At 34.5% G+C, this 17079-nt stretch overlaps 1 long non-coding RNA gene across 1 annotated transcript in view; it reads left to right on the plus strand.

The window, feature by feature from the left end:
• The first annotated feature begins 598 nt into the window (after positions 1-598).
• The window catches only part of LOC128553770 (uncharacterized), a 30826-nt gene continuing 14345 nt past the window's right edge, over positions 599-17079 (plus strand). Inside the window, exon 1 of the long non-coding RNA XR_008369435.1 lies at positions 599-886. This is a non-coding gene — a long non-coding RNA (uncharacterized LOC128553770). The remainder of the gene's footprint in view (positions 887-17079) is intronic.

The raw sequence follows: 17079 nt of genomic DNA on the forward strand, positions 1-17079 counted from the left end.
TGCTATTGTATGTTAATAACATGGCAATAAATAGTTTTAAAAGTACCTAACCTATGTTGATAAACAAAATATTGGTTTTTATTACCACACTGATACGGTTTTACTAAGAAAAAGAACTTTTGAATACACAGACCAAAACATTCAATATTTTTTCCACAGTCTTTATAACTTACAGCCAATTATTTCTAATCTTACTTGTTTTGGAAAGACTACAGTTTTATTTTGAATATAAAGTAAGTCTAAAACATGTATAGAATTATTCTTTAAGTTTGTACAAGTTAGATGTTCTTATATAATGTACAGCTATTTATTGACAACGGTAAAATGTATCAATTTGATAAAAAGATATTCTTCCGTTTATTTCCCGATAGTGAATTGAAACAGCTATTTCGATTCGATTCAATTATCGATTATATTTCGACTCAGATTTGTAACACTAAATATTTGTCATTTTAGGCTTTTAGCAAGAGAAACGAGGAACCATGACACTGGTTTTTATCATTTCAGTAGGAAACAAAATGTATCATGACCGTAATATTTATCATTTCAGGTTAAGCCACGATCAATCATGACCATAATTGTTATCATTACAGCTACAGGAACAAACAGAGCCTTCACTGGAGAAAAGGCAATCGTGACCAGTTTTTACCTTTTCAGCTGGCTAACGGAGCAACATTGACTATAATCTTTATCATTTCAGCGGGTGATACGAGCAACCACTTTACATTTTCTGGAGCTAAACTTCAAGTCAGTACAGGAACAACTCTTGACAAGTCAACCACACCAAGCTACACTCTTGTTGTTAATGCCGTAGACGATGATAGCTCACCGCTGACTGGGACTGCAACAGTTACCGTGACAGTGGGTGATTGCAACAGCGCGTCAGGTTTGGAAATTAGAATGATGATGTCTATTATGGCTCAGGCTGTGTCGTTGTATAAAGATTCAAAGAAAGTTCACCCGAAAGTTCTAATTCATAGTAAAGAGACTTCCCCTAAGTATTTTGTATACAAGGGGAAACAATCAGTTTATATAGTGAAATTATTGAGTGATCGCCGTTTGTTAATCCTTATCCTGTCCATGTTATATCAGCCAAAAGAAAAAGTAACCTATCTATGTTAAATCATATGCATGATAACATAGTCATGCATCGAACAGTCCTGATTTCTTTGATTTTCTAATACGTCTAGGTATGTTCCCAAACTTTGACGCGTATATTTGGGTAATAGAGATTGTTCTCTTTCCAGCTGTAGCCTCTTCAACATGTTTCATCTTGTGAAAATCTGTGGGTTTGCCTTTTTTTAAACAATCGTCTGATTCTTTTTACATATTTACCACAGAAAATGTCACATTTTCCCCAGGGCATTAACTTATCTGATTTTTACATAGTTTTCTATTCAGTTGCTAATCCGTCTGGCAATTATGCATGCTTTTTCCCTTCCTAGTGATAAAAAAGTGCAAATTTAACATGAGGTTCTATGTCAATAGCCACCTAAGCCTTCCATAAAGTCTTAGCGGAGTTGTCTCCAATTTTTCCAAATATTTTACCCGGGATCATTCTTTTCAGCTCAAATCAGTCTTTTTCGAAAATTATATTTTATATTTTTTCAGTCTACCTACTGTCATGCAGATAACAACATATATATATATATATATATATATATATATATATATATATATACATGCTGTTCCTACTTGAAATTTGTGTTCTTAATTACACTGCCTACATTTTAACCTCCTAATTTTATTCTTAATAAACATATCACAATGCTCTAGAACAGACTTAAAAAACTAAGTCTGAAAGTTATTCAAGGATGTAGTATAAGTCGCCACTAAGTTAGATTCGAATTAAGGGAACTGAAGCAATTCATTTTACTTCGTTGTACATATTTTTATACTAAAAATTTCATGTTTGTTTGTTTCTGTTCACTCTTGTAAAAATTTGTACAGATTTGAAGTGTATCACTCTCTAAAGGTGATTCATTTTAAAAGAGCAAAAATAAAATATATTTAATTAACACTTTTAAAATTATTTTCGTTTCAATCTCGTCCGTAAAATTCTGCGTAGTTATAATAGTATAATTTATAGTACATACATTTAGCTTCTTAATATAAATTTAAATGTACATTTTGTTTCTACAGTTCAAGAAGTTATATATAATGAAACGTTGTTTTTTTTTTTCGACAGATTCAGTGGGTTTTCTTTTAGGCCCTATGATATCATGAAGGTTTTAAAGTTAATATATATGCCAAAAATCAAACACTTAACATTGTAACCGTAGCAACAGCGGTGTTTGAAATATCTATTATCTCTTTCACGTAAATTCATTAGATTTTATTAATTAATTCAAGTAGGATTCCCTGATATCATTTCTCATAAATTTGCAGTATCATTTAAGTCTTTCTTACTGACTGGGAGCAGACAAGCTACATATTCTCTCTCTCTCAAAGTGAGAGAGAAGGAAAAAGAGTAAATTTGATAATCTTAACAACAAGTGGAATGGAAATTGTTTGAGTTTTTGTAGTTGAAACAAGACGCAGTAACTATAATGGAGATCTTCCTTTTAAATAAAGACCTAAGGCAAAAACGTTAAATGAAATGAATCGAATGATTGATAAATATAAACAGGAAATGTTATTATCATGAATGCATGCATATTTAAGATACAATCAATGAAAAAGACATAGTATGATTTTTTTATTTACAAAAAAACTGCAGTTGTAAACAAAGTGTTAGTTTATATATTTAGGATTTTCAACAGTTAACATGTAAAGATTAAACAAATAACAGGATAGTTTAAAAAAAAAACAATATAATACTTATTTGGAGGTAAACCTTTACCTTACTAAATTAAAATGTAACAAATGTCTTTTTTCGAACATTTTTCTGATTTATTTTAGAATATTTTATACACATTGTTCCTCTTAGTTTTATTTCTTCAGTTTTATTTTCACGTCGTTTAAGTATGTAATAGCGTTTACTTTCGCTATCCTAAAAGCAGTAAAATACTTACCCGCACCGAGTTACAAAGTGTAATGTAATGTATTGTAATTGTGGCTTTCTATGCAGAAACTTATTACTATTACCACAACAGTTATGTTTTAATGGCCGCCAATTTTAATTTGCCACGCCAATATGTGGCAAAAACAGCAAGTACTTCTGTACACGCTATCTTAAAAATTCTTTCGCAAAAGTAAAGTACTTCAAATTCTGATGCATGCCATACTTTTCAATTTGATTTGATGCCACCAACAAAGCAGCAGTCAACATAAAAAACTTAACTTTCCCATGGGAAATGCTATTTTCCCATAGGAATGCGGTCTTTTCCCATGGGAAATCCACTTTCCCATGGGAAAATAACTTTCCCATGGGAAGAACATGTGATAAATTTTCCCATGGGAAAGTGGATTTCCCATGGGAATTTCCCATGGGAAATATATTTGTTTCTTAAAATGATAAATCATTATCTTTTAAACTTATTCTACACCAGGCACATCAAAGATGACTTGGAAAAAGTTATTTGTCATTTTATTATTTTACAGATTTTCCCATGGGAAACCGTTCCCATATTTCGGCCATGGGAGGACGTTCCTATGGGAATCATTTCCTATGGGAAATATTTCCGATGGGAAGACTTTTAGATTATTCCCATGGGAAATATTTTCTATGGGATATATTTCCCATGGGAAATATTTCCGACGGGAATGAATTCCGGTGGGAATATTTAATATAAAATAAGTCATGTGTATAATTTTCCACAGCAAAATACTTTATAAGAAACTGAATATTCTAAACTGAATAATACCTTTTTAGATATGGACGTCTTCCATACTATCGTTTAAATTGGCATCAAATGGGAAATAGAGTATGTCAAATGGGAAAAAGAGTATGGTCATGTGTCTTCTACAGGCGATATTTCTTTTCACATTTACTTACTGCAAAATTACATCTAAACCACACTGCTGTGATCTGGAGTTACTACTCGTACTAACCCTAATAATGCTGGACACGTCTGAGTCTATCTTTGCGGCCAGTGTAAATCATGATCAACTTGCACATCCGTGCAGTCTGATCATGATCTGCACTGTTCGCCATTCAGTCGGTATCCTTTTGTAAGCATCCCCTTTAACAGTTAATTGTACTGTCCAAAGTGAAAGATGGACAAGTTCGTTATAGAAATTCAGCGGGGTAAGGGCTAAAATAGAGTTTAATATTCTCTCTCTTCCTTATAAGTTCTAATGCCAAAAAATCTCCAAAGCGAATAAAACAAACACTAGCTTTAATTTGAATCCCAAAGTCATACTCATATTCACTATGCATACTTCCTATAACCCCTTTTTGTGTTTAGTATACAATAAAAACACTGTAAAACTACAAAACAAAACAAAACAAAACAAAACAAAAAACTGACATAGGCTCTATTGAGTATCATCCTTCATCAAACTCCTGTTCAAATTATTTTGATCGTAGTAGTGGCCGATTCTGCACTGTGACAAGGTCGTGCAACAGTCACGATTAAAACAAATCCACATTAATGCTGGTTTGCTGTCATTATCATATATCAAAATATAAGTATCTATATTTATACGCAGATGGTGTACTGAATTAAATCTAAAAAGAAATTGCTAATTTAAAATCTTCGGAGCACTTGCACTTTAGCGGTCCCTATAATAATAGTAGTTTAATAATGTCTTAAATATCAAACGTTAAAAGGTGTAACTTTATTGTGAGATGAATATATTTGGGGGCTGCCGCCCCCACACCCCCGCTTTACCCTACACCCCCAACTTGCTGCGCATGCGCATTGTAAACTTCCGGGGACCGCTAAAGTGCATTCTACCCAAATCTTCTATTAAATATGTGTTGCTATTATAATCCGAAACATACTTATTTCGTTCGCAAAAGTACTACGTTTGTAGTGTGCGGCCAGTTTTTTATCTCTAAATAACACGGAGTACTTTTTTTCGGAGATTACATATTATAACTTGTATCGAAAAAAATCTAATTCTCATATTTTACGCCATAAAGAACCAATGTATTCCTAATATCGAGGCTTCACAATCAGTCTTGGGTTCTTACATATTTATAAGAAATGAAGCTCAGCAAATTCGGCCGAGTTTTGGTAGCGACAAAATGCGTTGCAAGGGTACATATGATAGTTAAGGACCATGGGTTAAAACGTATTTTGGTAGGGTTTTTTTTACATCAGGGGCTGTGCTCATTTTTACATAATGCACAAAAGAGAGAGATAAAAGGAGGAATGTCTTCTATAAAAATGGTGGGGAGAGGGGGTTTGGAGTTCCCCTGCCGAGATATGGTTTTCGTATAAAACAACCAAATGTAGATTCCTGGCGTTTGAAAAGGGCCTCATACGACGCTTCCTATGCAATAACATTGTATTATTTTGTTGTTTTAATGTGCTATTGTTGTTGGAAGGATAACCCACCGAGAGTTTTAAAGCACGAAAATGTTGAATTCTGTAAAACGAAGTATAACTGTGAGAATGACACGTGGGTCCTCCACCTAGGTTTTTTTTAAAACATCCTACATAAACATAAATGGTGAATTCTGTGCGTGTTTTAGGGGTCTTAGATAAATATTTCTTCCACACAGGACTGGCGTTTCCGGTGATTTCACCCATGCCGGGCAACGATGTAACTCATTGCAGAGTTGGAGCGGTCTTCTGCGCATGCCCGAAAGTGAATATCAATTGTAGCGCTCGGCAAAAATATGCATAGTTTTGCATGTCCGCACGCATTTAGTGTACAATATGCATAAAATACTGACTAAAGGTTAGGGTTAGTATCAGCATGGTTACAAAATATATACATTTAAGATATTTTTCGTTCAAAAATAGTTAATCCGGTATGAACCGGAGTCTGTAATTTATACCGGCGCTCCAAGTCTGCATTGAGTCACAGTCTGCCGGCAAAACCTATCTGGCACCCCCATGCCAGATGAGTCTCGTGCTGTTATTGACAACCAAAAATACGAAAAAAGCAGGTACCTTGATAGTTTCTCTCCATTCCTTATAGTATATTTCTTGATTCAAAATACGTTGGTTTACCGTAAGAACATAACGTTACGCAACAAACGATAAAACTAAACTGGAACTTTGTTACTAGTATTCCGTGTAACGCAAAACATCATGACGTCACTTCTGCTTACGGACGTTAATTTCCCGCGCTTTGTGTTCATTTCTTTACTATAAGAAATAGTGCTGCGTAGGCCTAAGTATTTCTACATGTTATTTGTAAAATACGGTATGCAAGGAAAATAATCTGCCAGAATAAAATGCTAGAATGTATGCGATATGCAAGCCTCATTACCGCCCAATGCGCAGGTGCCCTCGGGACGGATATTTCTATCCGATTCGTAAACACATGACTGATATTATTATTCCGACACAAAAAGATTTTTTTCTCTTTAAAGGCGATGGGTTTCGAGAGTCCACCACAAATATCTTTGAAACACAACGTATAAGAATGACAGAATGTGGCCGGGGGCTTACTCGAATAATTTTCCAAAAACTGAATTCTCCGACGTTAGATTTAGATTTTTATTTTGGTGTATACATGCGAGTGGTGTTCTGGGGTCCTCCCCGGAAAACGCATGGAAATGGTGGGTTCTGTATGTTAAGATGGGTTAGAAATATATCATTTACTCTGAACTGAAGCTTCCTCTGCAAAAAGGTATACAATGTCATGTATCATATTTTTTATCTACATATATAAATGCGAATGATTTTCTATAAATATTTTTCGCGGAATTTGGTTTTTTCTTCATTTGTATACGACGTATTATGAGAACACCTGCGGCGGGCGGGCTGCTCGAAAGGTTGTTCGCTATCTAACTTGAGCAGTTCTTATCCAGTGTTCACCCTCTAAACTTGGTCAGAATTTTCACAACTCGGGCAAGTTCGATAATCAGCCGGATTGTCTAGTAGTTCTGGAGGTACACCCCTTTAATTGCTTAAAATTGCAAGTACTGACAACGTCCGCGCTTTAACTTGAGCAGTTTTTATCCAATATCCACCAAACTTGGTCAGGATGCTGATTTGCAATATATCTCGGCCAAGATCGATAACTAGTCAGATCATCTCAGTAGTTCTGGAGCTATGCCTCTCGAATAACTCAAAATTGCGAATGTTGACAGTTTCCGCTCTCTTACTTGAGCAGTTCTTTTGTCCAATGTTCACCTAACTTGGTAATAATATTTATGGGAATAATATCTCGCGCAAGTTTAATGACCGGCAGCAAAAAGCACTTCCCTTTAGCTTTTTGATAGTTTTAATGTGTGTTTGTGATTCTTCCTGCATTACGGGCGTATTTTGTGACAGTTTCGCACTCTTGTTTGAGTCTGTGAAAATCGACAAGCCTGTTTCACTAAGTAAATTGTTGTGAACAGTTGTGCCAAGTTCCTTCAGTATTTCTCGTTGCATGTCAAAGTTAGATTTGCTTTGACCTCTCTCACGTGTGTTCCAATGGCCCTTTCGGACTGAATTAGGGTCGTTATATTTTCAAGGTCAAAAGGCCAAGGTCGGATGAGCGACTAAGTTCCATCATGACTCTCTTTGAAATAATATTGTCCATTCTTTTTGTAAATCATGAGATTATTATTTATATCGTTTTGCGTTGGATGTTTATATATCCAACGTCTTTTGGTACTATACTTTTGTAAAGTACCAAACTGCGTTGAGTGAAACGCATTTTGGTAGTGATTACCAAAACTCGGCCGAATTTCGGTAGCGACTACCAAAATGCGTTGCTACCATTTTGAGGTGCAACAAAGCACTGTAGCAAGTCTAGAGACCATCGGTTAGATGATATGAGATGAAATTCCCCGAGATCGTAACGTCCGCATATAGTTATTCTTCCTTGTTGTCTGCATATACCGAGGCATTTTTTTTTCGATGTTTTTCGGTTTAGGTTTATGTACTATCCGGAGACTGGTTGTCTGCACCATGAATCAGTCACAGATATTCCTAAATCGTAATGAAAACTGTATATATGCAACGGAAAAAAAACAAACACCCTTTTAAAAAAAGTAAGGAAGTGTAAAGGATGTCAAGTTTCTGCGCCGAGTGCAAACAGTACTAAAAATCTTAATGCCAGTGCGGGAACGCGGTGAATGACGTCACCGTCACCGTCACACCAGCTGCCCGTAAATTTCAAAGTATGTTATTTGCTGTAACAGGTATGATGACATTAAATGTTAACTGTTTCGAGCGATGTTTCACTTTCTTATGAGTGGCGAATCTATAAAAGATAAATTCCCATTCTAGGCGGTGCCTTAATTCATATAAAGGGATGAAAATCCCGAGACGGTAACGTCCGTATATAGTTATTCATCTTTGTTGTCTGCATATACTGAGGCAATTTTTAGATGTTTTTTTCCGGTTCCAGTTTATGTACAGTCCGCAGGCTGGTTATCTGCATGAGAAACAGGGCACCCCGGATCAGTTACATAAATTCATAAAACGTGCCAACAAGATTCCTTTGGCTGCGACTAAAAACAAATCTGGTGCGCCTGTGATATATTACAGACTCCGGTATCAGATCTAAACCGGATTCAAGCCATATAAACAAAAAATATCTTAGATTTTATATTTTGTAACATAGTGATAGTAATTCTAACCTTTAGTCAGTATGTTGTGCGTATTATATTCTAAATGGGTGCGGACATGCAAAGAATTGCGCAACTTTGCCGCGCTCCAATTGGAGGTATGTGTACCGTAAGGGTTGACACAGCATGTATGGCTAATGAATTTCATGGGTTTGAGCCCATATTCGCCAGTCCTTTTAAACAAAGATAGGACAGAAAACACATTTAGACCCTGTACTTATGAAGATATCGCTATGACACTATGATCATACACTGGCACAACTATATCTTTTTACTGATCGAACTGACAATTATCTTCGCGGGGGATCGAAGTCGTGTCCCCTTGAATGAAAGTCCAGTGTGTTAAAGACTAGACCACAGATCCAATGTTTATCAGTCCGATGTAACGGTAATTTCTTTAGTCATCTTGTATGTAGCAAACGTTGGTTTGGCAGTGGTGCTGGGTAATCGCGTGCCTAGTCCCTCGTTCTGCGGGCCTCTAATATTCGCATATATTTGTGACAGCGAAGTTTCCTGTGGAGTTCCGCAGGAAACATACCTGAAAAGAGCTCTGGACATACAGATGGGCGGACATAGCGATGCTCCCTGATTCCTTTCAATAAAATCATTCATACCGTATTACCTAGGCATAATTTCACATAGCGCATCATCATCCATAAGTAAGCTCTATACGTGACGATCATGCCTTTTCAACGCATAGAGCTTATCTCGCATGTAAGCTCTATGCGTCACGGTTTGACGCATAGAGCTCACATTTAAGCTCTATGCGCTGTAAGTTCACTGCGGTTCCCTTCCTGACTTACACATAAGACACAAAGATAAAGACTGCCACTGTCCGTGAACTACGTCTATACTCAACTTCTCTATGTTTTATAAACTTTAAAACCATTATAATATATCAAAAAAAAAAAAAACATTTATAAGAACAACTTATTTACGACCGATTAGTAGTATTGTCAGTACACAAGTTTATTTTATATACGTATCGATAAATTTGCTTACTCTATATACTTAAACCATTCTATGTACTTTGACCGTATCGTTTTTATTCTATGTTTTTAAATTGTTGCCATTCTGTCAATTTTTAATGTTTTTCTATTCTGTCTTTTTTTTGCATTTTCCAGCAAAAGGTCTAATTTTTATGATCGTAGCGGTATAGATTGATTTACTCATAAAACAAGATAGCTATTTACGATCGCGCTGTATGAAATTTTACAAGTAAATTAATTGCAAATCGACCGTTTTTATGTAATTTTGCTTTCTTTTACGTTAATATATTACTAAAAATGCCATAGGACTCGAGCTATATGTATTTTACTGACACGTATACTGTACCACTGCGCATGACCACCGGAAGGCGATGGTAGGATGGTGAAAATGCGATGGTACGATGGTGATAACGTGATAGTACGATGGTGAAAATGCGATGGTACGATGATGAAAACGCGATGACACGATGGTGAAAACAAGATGGTATGATGATGAAAACGCGATGGTACGATAGTGAAAACGCGATAGTACGATGATGAAAACGCGATATTACATAGACATTTCACCATCGTACCATCGCGATTTCATCATCGTGCCATCGCGTTTTCACCATCATACCATTGTTGTTTCATCATCGTACCATCGTACATCGCGGTTTAGTATTAGATAAAATGTCACGATTGTCCAAACGGAACACCGTATTTTATAAACAACTTACGTCCGATACTTTTCCATACACAGGTTTATTTTTAGATTACACGCCACGCCTATGTCATATCGATAAATATGTTACTCTATGCACTTTACTGTTCGCATTATAGTTAACAATTTCGCTTTACTGTATGTTTTTAAATTGATGGCATTTTTTCATTATTAAAGATTTTTCTATTCTGTTTTTTGCCTTTTCCAGCCAAAAGTCTAAATTAAATGATCGCAGTAGTTTTAAATTATTTACTTTTAAAACATAATAACTATTTACGATCGCGCTATATGAAATTTTCCCGGTAATTTTACTGCAAATCGGCCGTCTTTTATGTAATTTTGTTTAATTTAATGTTTATATCTTAATTAAAATGCCCTGATATTCTAGCTATATTTGTCCTTTATCAATGCTGAAAGTTTGAAGCAAATTTGTTGAATAATAAAAGCTCTACACGCGTTTCCTGTGTTCGGGACACCTAAATTTCGAGATATAATTTTTAGCTAAAATTTACCTGTTTACCTGTTGCATGCTTACAGCTGCCTGTCGTCGTCTGCTTGTTTACTACACGTCATCCCTACTGGATTTACTACTAGTTTATCCTTTGTTTTGTTTTGTTTTATTCATTTTTATTTGTTTACGCTGCGCTGCGTAGTTATGACTGTTTCCAGTCTAACTAATCAATCGTAGGCCCAGCGAGATTTGAATTTTGAGACCCGTTGCCAGATACAGGTCGGCGCCTGGATCGATTCCAAAGAATTAGATTCATATGATATAATTAAAAAGGGGCCTTAATTCTAGGCCCGGGTGTTAGTTTTGGAATATGTCTGGATCTTGGCTGGGGTATTTATTGTTAATGTAATGTTTTTAAATTTTATACCCCCCTCAATTGTGTCTAAATTTCCAAAATAATAAATGGATTATGAAATATATTTAAATTTATTAAATTTGTCATCCAGGGTAAGAGCCGCGATTACCTTAGGCCTACTTACACTCCTGAAACGCCTGAGAAAAACTGCCACTGACCGTGAACTACATCTATACTCTTAAGATTTATTTTATTAATATTAAAACTTTAAAAACCTTAAAACTTTAAAAACACATCTAAAACATAACCTTTATATACGTCCGATTGTTGACAGTACACAGGTTATTTGAGCCGTGCCATGGGAAAACCAACATAGTGGGTATGCGATCAGCATGGATCCAGACCAGCCTGCGCATCCGCGCAGTCTGGTCAGGATCCATGCTGTTCGCTTACAGTTTCTCCAATTCCAATAGGCTTTAAAAGCGAACAGCATGGAGCCTGACCAGACTGCGCGGATGCGCAGGCTGGTCTGGATCCATGCTGGTCGCATACCCACTATGTTGGTTTTCTCATGGCACGGCTCATTTATAGATTACACGCCACGCCTACTGCATTAATGTGTCATATCGATAAATATGGCTTATTTTATATTCTCGTAAACATTCAATGTACTTCACCGATACCGTTTTACTATATTTTAAAATTGCTGTCATTTTGTCATTTTTTAATGTTTTTCAGTTCTGTTTTTTGCACTTTATAGTCCAAAGTCTGAATTTAATGATTATATCGGTATTACTTACTTTACATATTGCATGTAAAAGATATTTACGATCGCGCTGTATGAAATTTTGCGGTTGTTTTTATCAAAATTCGACTGTTTCTAAGTGATTTTGGTTATTTTAATGATATTATCTTCCTAAAAGTGCTCTAGCAATATAGCTATATGTGTTCTTTAGCGATTCTGCAAATTTGAAGATAAACTATGTATTAATAAATGTTTTACACGCGAATCCTGTGTACCCGTCGCATAAATTACGCGTAAGAATTTTTACTTAAAATTTACCTGTTTACCTGTTGTTTGTTTACCGTTGTGTGTCGACGTCTGTATGTTTCCGGATCCTCATCACTACTGGATTTTCCTATGGTGGCGTCTTTCTCGGACTGGGTCATGCTTATGCATGCCACCATAGGTCCCTATCACATATATACATTGCAAATATACTTCATACTAGTTTATCCTATGCTGGCCTTTTACTTATACCTGTTACTTCGGTCTGTATGTTGTTTATCTCACCATATGTCCCTAACATTATTATATATACAAATGCTGGCCTAACTTTATTTAAAATAATATTTACTATCTGTGGTTACTTCTTGATTACTATTATTACATGTTAAAATTGTGTAAAATTTGGTTAAAATTGTTAAAACTTGCTAAAATTTGATCAAATCAGAGTCGGCCTATGCTGAAGAACGAAAACACAAAGACTCTTATTTCTGATTTTTCTTGTGCCTAAAGTTTTAAAATTTTGATATAAAATTATATTTAAAACTAATGTAGTACAAACAGGTGACCATCATTGCCGAAATGTAAAGTGGGTGCAAGGAAATGTCTCTTAGTTTTAAAATTGTAGTCTAAAATTATCCTTAAAATGGCTTAAAATTACCGTTGTTTTCTTTATTTTCTTTTTTTGAAAAATTATTCTAGTTTAAAGATTTTAAGTAAAGGTTTTTAAACTATTTATTATAAAACAATATAAGAAATACATGTATATATACATTTATTATAAACTAAATAATATAAGATAAATTATTAAAATATATAATAATAAAAACCTCTTACGGACTTTTCAGGCTACGCTCTGTTAATAATCAGCTCCTGTTACTATGTTTAATATGTGAATAGATAAGTAAACAAAAATCTAAGAGATAAGATTAATTGCAGATTTACACATCATCATTAAAGCGATGTGAAGACGCCAATTTCAAGAAAGTGTTAATGCTATTACCACGGCCGCAGGGTCTAGCGTCCCAAGTTTCTCGCAGTCTGTGCTCGTCTGCATTCTACTGGTGAGTTGTTGACATACATAATCGTGTTAATCATGTGACGTATGACATGAAGATCTCTCCGGACCAACTCAGTCCCACAGAATTCTATTCGGTAGATTAAATTTCCTTTAAACGCGCATTTGAGTTGGGATTTTCATATGAGCCGATCAATCTTTTTTTTAATTATATTAGAAAGAAAGTAGTTATACGAATTCTAAAACTCAATACATGTTTTAGATGTGTAGGTCAAACTGCTTCCGTTAGGTTTTGAATAAGTGGTCAAAAAATATCACCTTTATCGTATTTCTTTTCTTTTTCTAATTTTAGGTGTTTTCGTAGTCGCAACAGTGAGGTTTTTTTTAAGGCACTGGCACCAGACCTTACCGCAAAAAAAAGAACATATTAGGTATCAGGAAGTTAATGCTATATTTCTTTAAGGCCACCATCGAAACTTTTTTACCGGACACTATTGATATGGAAATACACGTGGTTGATCGTTATTTCTAATTTTGTCATTGAAAATTGAAAAGCGTTTGTGACATAAAACCGCTTATTTAGATATCTAAACGGTCGTTCCGAGTTTACGGTAGATTTTTTATTGCGCTGAGAGGCCGGATTCCCAATTTCATTTCCTTCCTGGACAACCCCATTTTTAGATGAAATGAATTTGGATATAGGTGTATTGTTTTTATGGCTTTTTAAAGTTCAAAAAAGATAGTTTTGTCTGCCTTTGTCTGTTTATGGAGAGGAGCTGATAGTCCTGGGGGGGAGGAATTTATACACCCCACCTTCCGCAAAAGGAAATATATACTTAAGTCATATCGTGTATCTATTATCATTTTATTTTATTTTTATTTTATTTTAAGTTTATTTTATTTTTTTTTTACTTTATTTTATTGAAAAATGAACCTTGTACTTATTCACAATTTCGGTTCCGAAGTGTTATACTGTCGAATCTCTGAAAAACGATTGTAAGTTATTATTTAAACATTTACACTAAAAATTGAACTGGAATCTCATCTTAAATTTTATAAGCCATATATAGCGTGTATAGTACACGAAGCCGGTATGGAAGCGATAAGATCAAGCCTGCGTCTAATTAGAGGGACCCTCATATTTTCTTTATACAACATGATCACATTGCACCGCATTGCGGTATAGCACTTTGAACTTCTTTTGGACCGGATATATGCCGGTTTGTAAACCAAATGAACGCCTGTTCGAAATTAAAAACAGTTTTGCAAATTGCGCGAACAAGGATTCGTTTTCGTTTTTTTTTTATTATTTGTGTGTGTATAAATACCCTTTTTCTTTCGTTCTTTATGTTTTTTCTGCTGCTCTATCTGTTCCCTTTTATTCTCAACGGAATGATTTACAATTTGTTTTTAAAATTTCTAGGGACGATCGCCACTCAGTCGGTAGTAGTATAAGACTCTGGAATATTTGATGTGGTCTTAAGGCCCTGAAAAATCCTGATGCTCACCCCGTATTTAGTTATCAGATAAAAACAATAGATTTAGAAACTATCAAACAAAAGTTGTTAAATGATAATTTTTCATGGAGAGGTGGTTATCATTTTTGCAACAGGACTGAAAGTAAATTTATTAGGAACAATGGACAGATCTGTATACGTGTAACTTGAAGCCTAGAGGATTGTGGGAGGAGACAAGGTATGGTCCATAAAAAGGGGGTAAGGGTGGGAAAGATGTGTTTGTGTGTGTGAGTGTGTGTGTGTGTGTGTGTTGTTACGGTGGCGTCGAAAGCATTTTTCCGTTTTCTCTTATACGTCTGCATGAAGGACGCCAAGTTTTATTTTTTGTTGAAGAATTACGCTTTTGCATTTCTAGATTCTAAAATATCTAATTATCGCCCTAGTAGTTACACAAAATGAAGTTACATGGTTACATATTGATTATATGGTATTTATAAAATAAACATCTTGCTTAATATAAACTTCATTCAAATCCCGCATTCAAGATTTTAAAAAAAATAATAAAAAATACTAAGAATGAATCTTTTATGAAGAATGTAAAGTGTGCATTGGGAATATTTGACATATAAGAAAAAATTTCAAACTTTGCTGTTGGAAAATGTTTGAGAAGGTGAATATCCTTCACGGTGTTGTTATACTGGATGCGCACTTTTTTAGGAATAATGTCCCGTGAATCATTTTACCAATATATTATAATTTTTGAAGAATTGTCAGGAAAATAATTCATTTCTTGCTTTATTCTGAATTCATAGGGGTTTTTTTTTGCGCGGTTTCAAACAATTATTACCAGTTCTGTTTGTCTGGGATGCTTTTAAGGAATTTTAAACTATAGCCTTTAAACAAAAAGGTTTTGAAGTTGGAAATGCAAAAAAACTAAAAAATAATTGGTTGCTTGCAACGTTTTTAACATATAAACAAGTCATTTAAAACGGCCTATTCCTTCTGTTCTAACCAATTTGAATATGCACATTCTCTGGCAAGTTTCATCGAGTTATATTTAAACTGGTTGTATCATTTCATTCATTCATTGTATCACATTTTCATTCCAAACACTATTTCGAATACATAAATTTTGGTTGGAAATTTCGGGGGCTCGTATTAATTTTCCTCATGCTATGCCTCAATTCTCCCAATTGTACGCCCGAATTCCTATCAATAACAAGTGATGTTAGGGCATCTGTCTGTGCTTAATGATAGATCAGCTACAAGTGCACTATAATAATTGTAAATTTAGGTTATTGAAAAATGATGTGGGGTTTTGATAATTATGATTTTTCTTTCATCTCAAATGCTTCCAGTACAGGAAAACATGTAATAAATATATAATCTAGTATTTATTGAAAATTAAGAAACATAAGGAATTTATACTGCCGCGGCGAGAACTTCGGCGGAGGTAAACGAAAACTAGTAATGTGTTTTAAATAGAAGCCGATATCATGTCTGTACTTTTCTTTAGTGTAATATTTTATGTTTGATTTTATGCTAATATTTTGATTTTTTAATAGTGGCAAGCCGAGAAAGAAACGGTAACACATTTTGAAAATTAATATTAATCTAGTGTTATTTCTATACCCGTATCAGTTCCTGTGAACCAAAACTTATTCAAGGACGGGGAGATAAAGTCACGGTCATCTTTTATGTCAATGTTTTCCATATTTGTATATCGTTGCACTATATTTATCTTAGGAAACTTAATTATGTTTCACAAACAAAAGCCTGATTGTTAAAAATATGTATCTTTTAAAATAGTAGAATTAGCTGGTCTTGTCTAGCTCCTAGACCATGGTATTTTCATCTTTATTTTTTTTTTTAAATTGTGGGATGTAGCCAAGTCTATATCTATGTTCAGTATCATATATATTACAATCAGTTCTCTTTGAAAAATCTCTAATAAAAAATATTGACAGACATTTGTACTATAACTAAAAACAAGAGAAAATTTACCAAAGTTGAAATTTTGCGACAAATTCTTTATTATCAGTTTATAGGTTTGCCGTGGGTCTGTAATTTAAAAATGACAAGTTTCATGTTCCAATTCGGACTAATCGCTTAGCTCGGAATAATGATTTGACATGTTCTAACAATTGCTTTTCTTGAAATTGTTGATGAAACTCAGAAAACCCTTTTTCAAAATTCCACAAATATATTCTTATTTGCGGCGAAATTTTAGTGGGAATGAAGACTTTTCCGTACAATTAATTTGTATATTATTTTTGATTGATTCCGATAATACAAACTATTTAAAAACTAATCCTCGAAAGCGATTGCGGCATTCTTCGAACGTAAATACTGCTGCGCGCACTTGACTTTCAGTGAAAAAATAGAGAGAATGCAACAAATAGTTAGAGATATTGCCATACTGTGTACCTAAGAAAGAAAAAATGACATGGTGCGACAGAAAAAGCAAACAATCT

The sequence above is a fragment of the Mercenaria mercenaria genome, unplaced genomic scaffold (genome assembly GCF_021730395.1).
Source record: "Mercenaria mercenaria strain notata unplaced genomic scaffold, MADL_Memer_1 contig_4298, whole genome shotgun sequence".
NCBI lineage: Eukaryota > Metazoa > Mollusca > Bivalvia > Venerida > Veneridae > Mercenaria > Mercenaria mercenaria.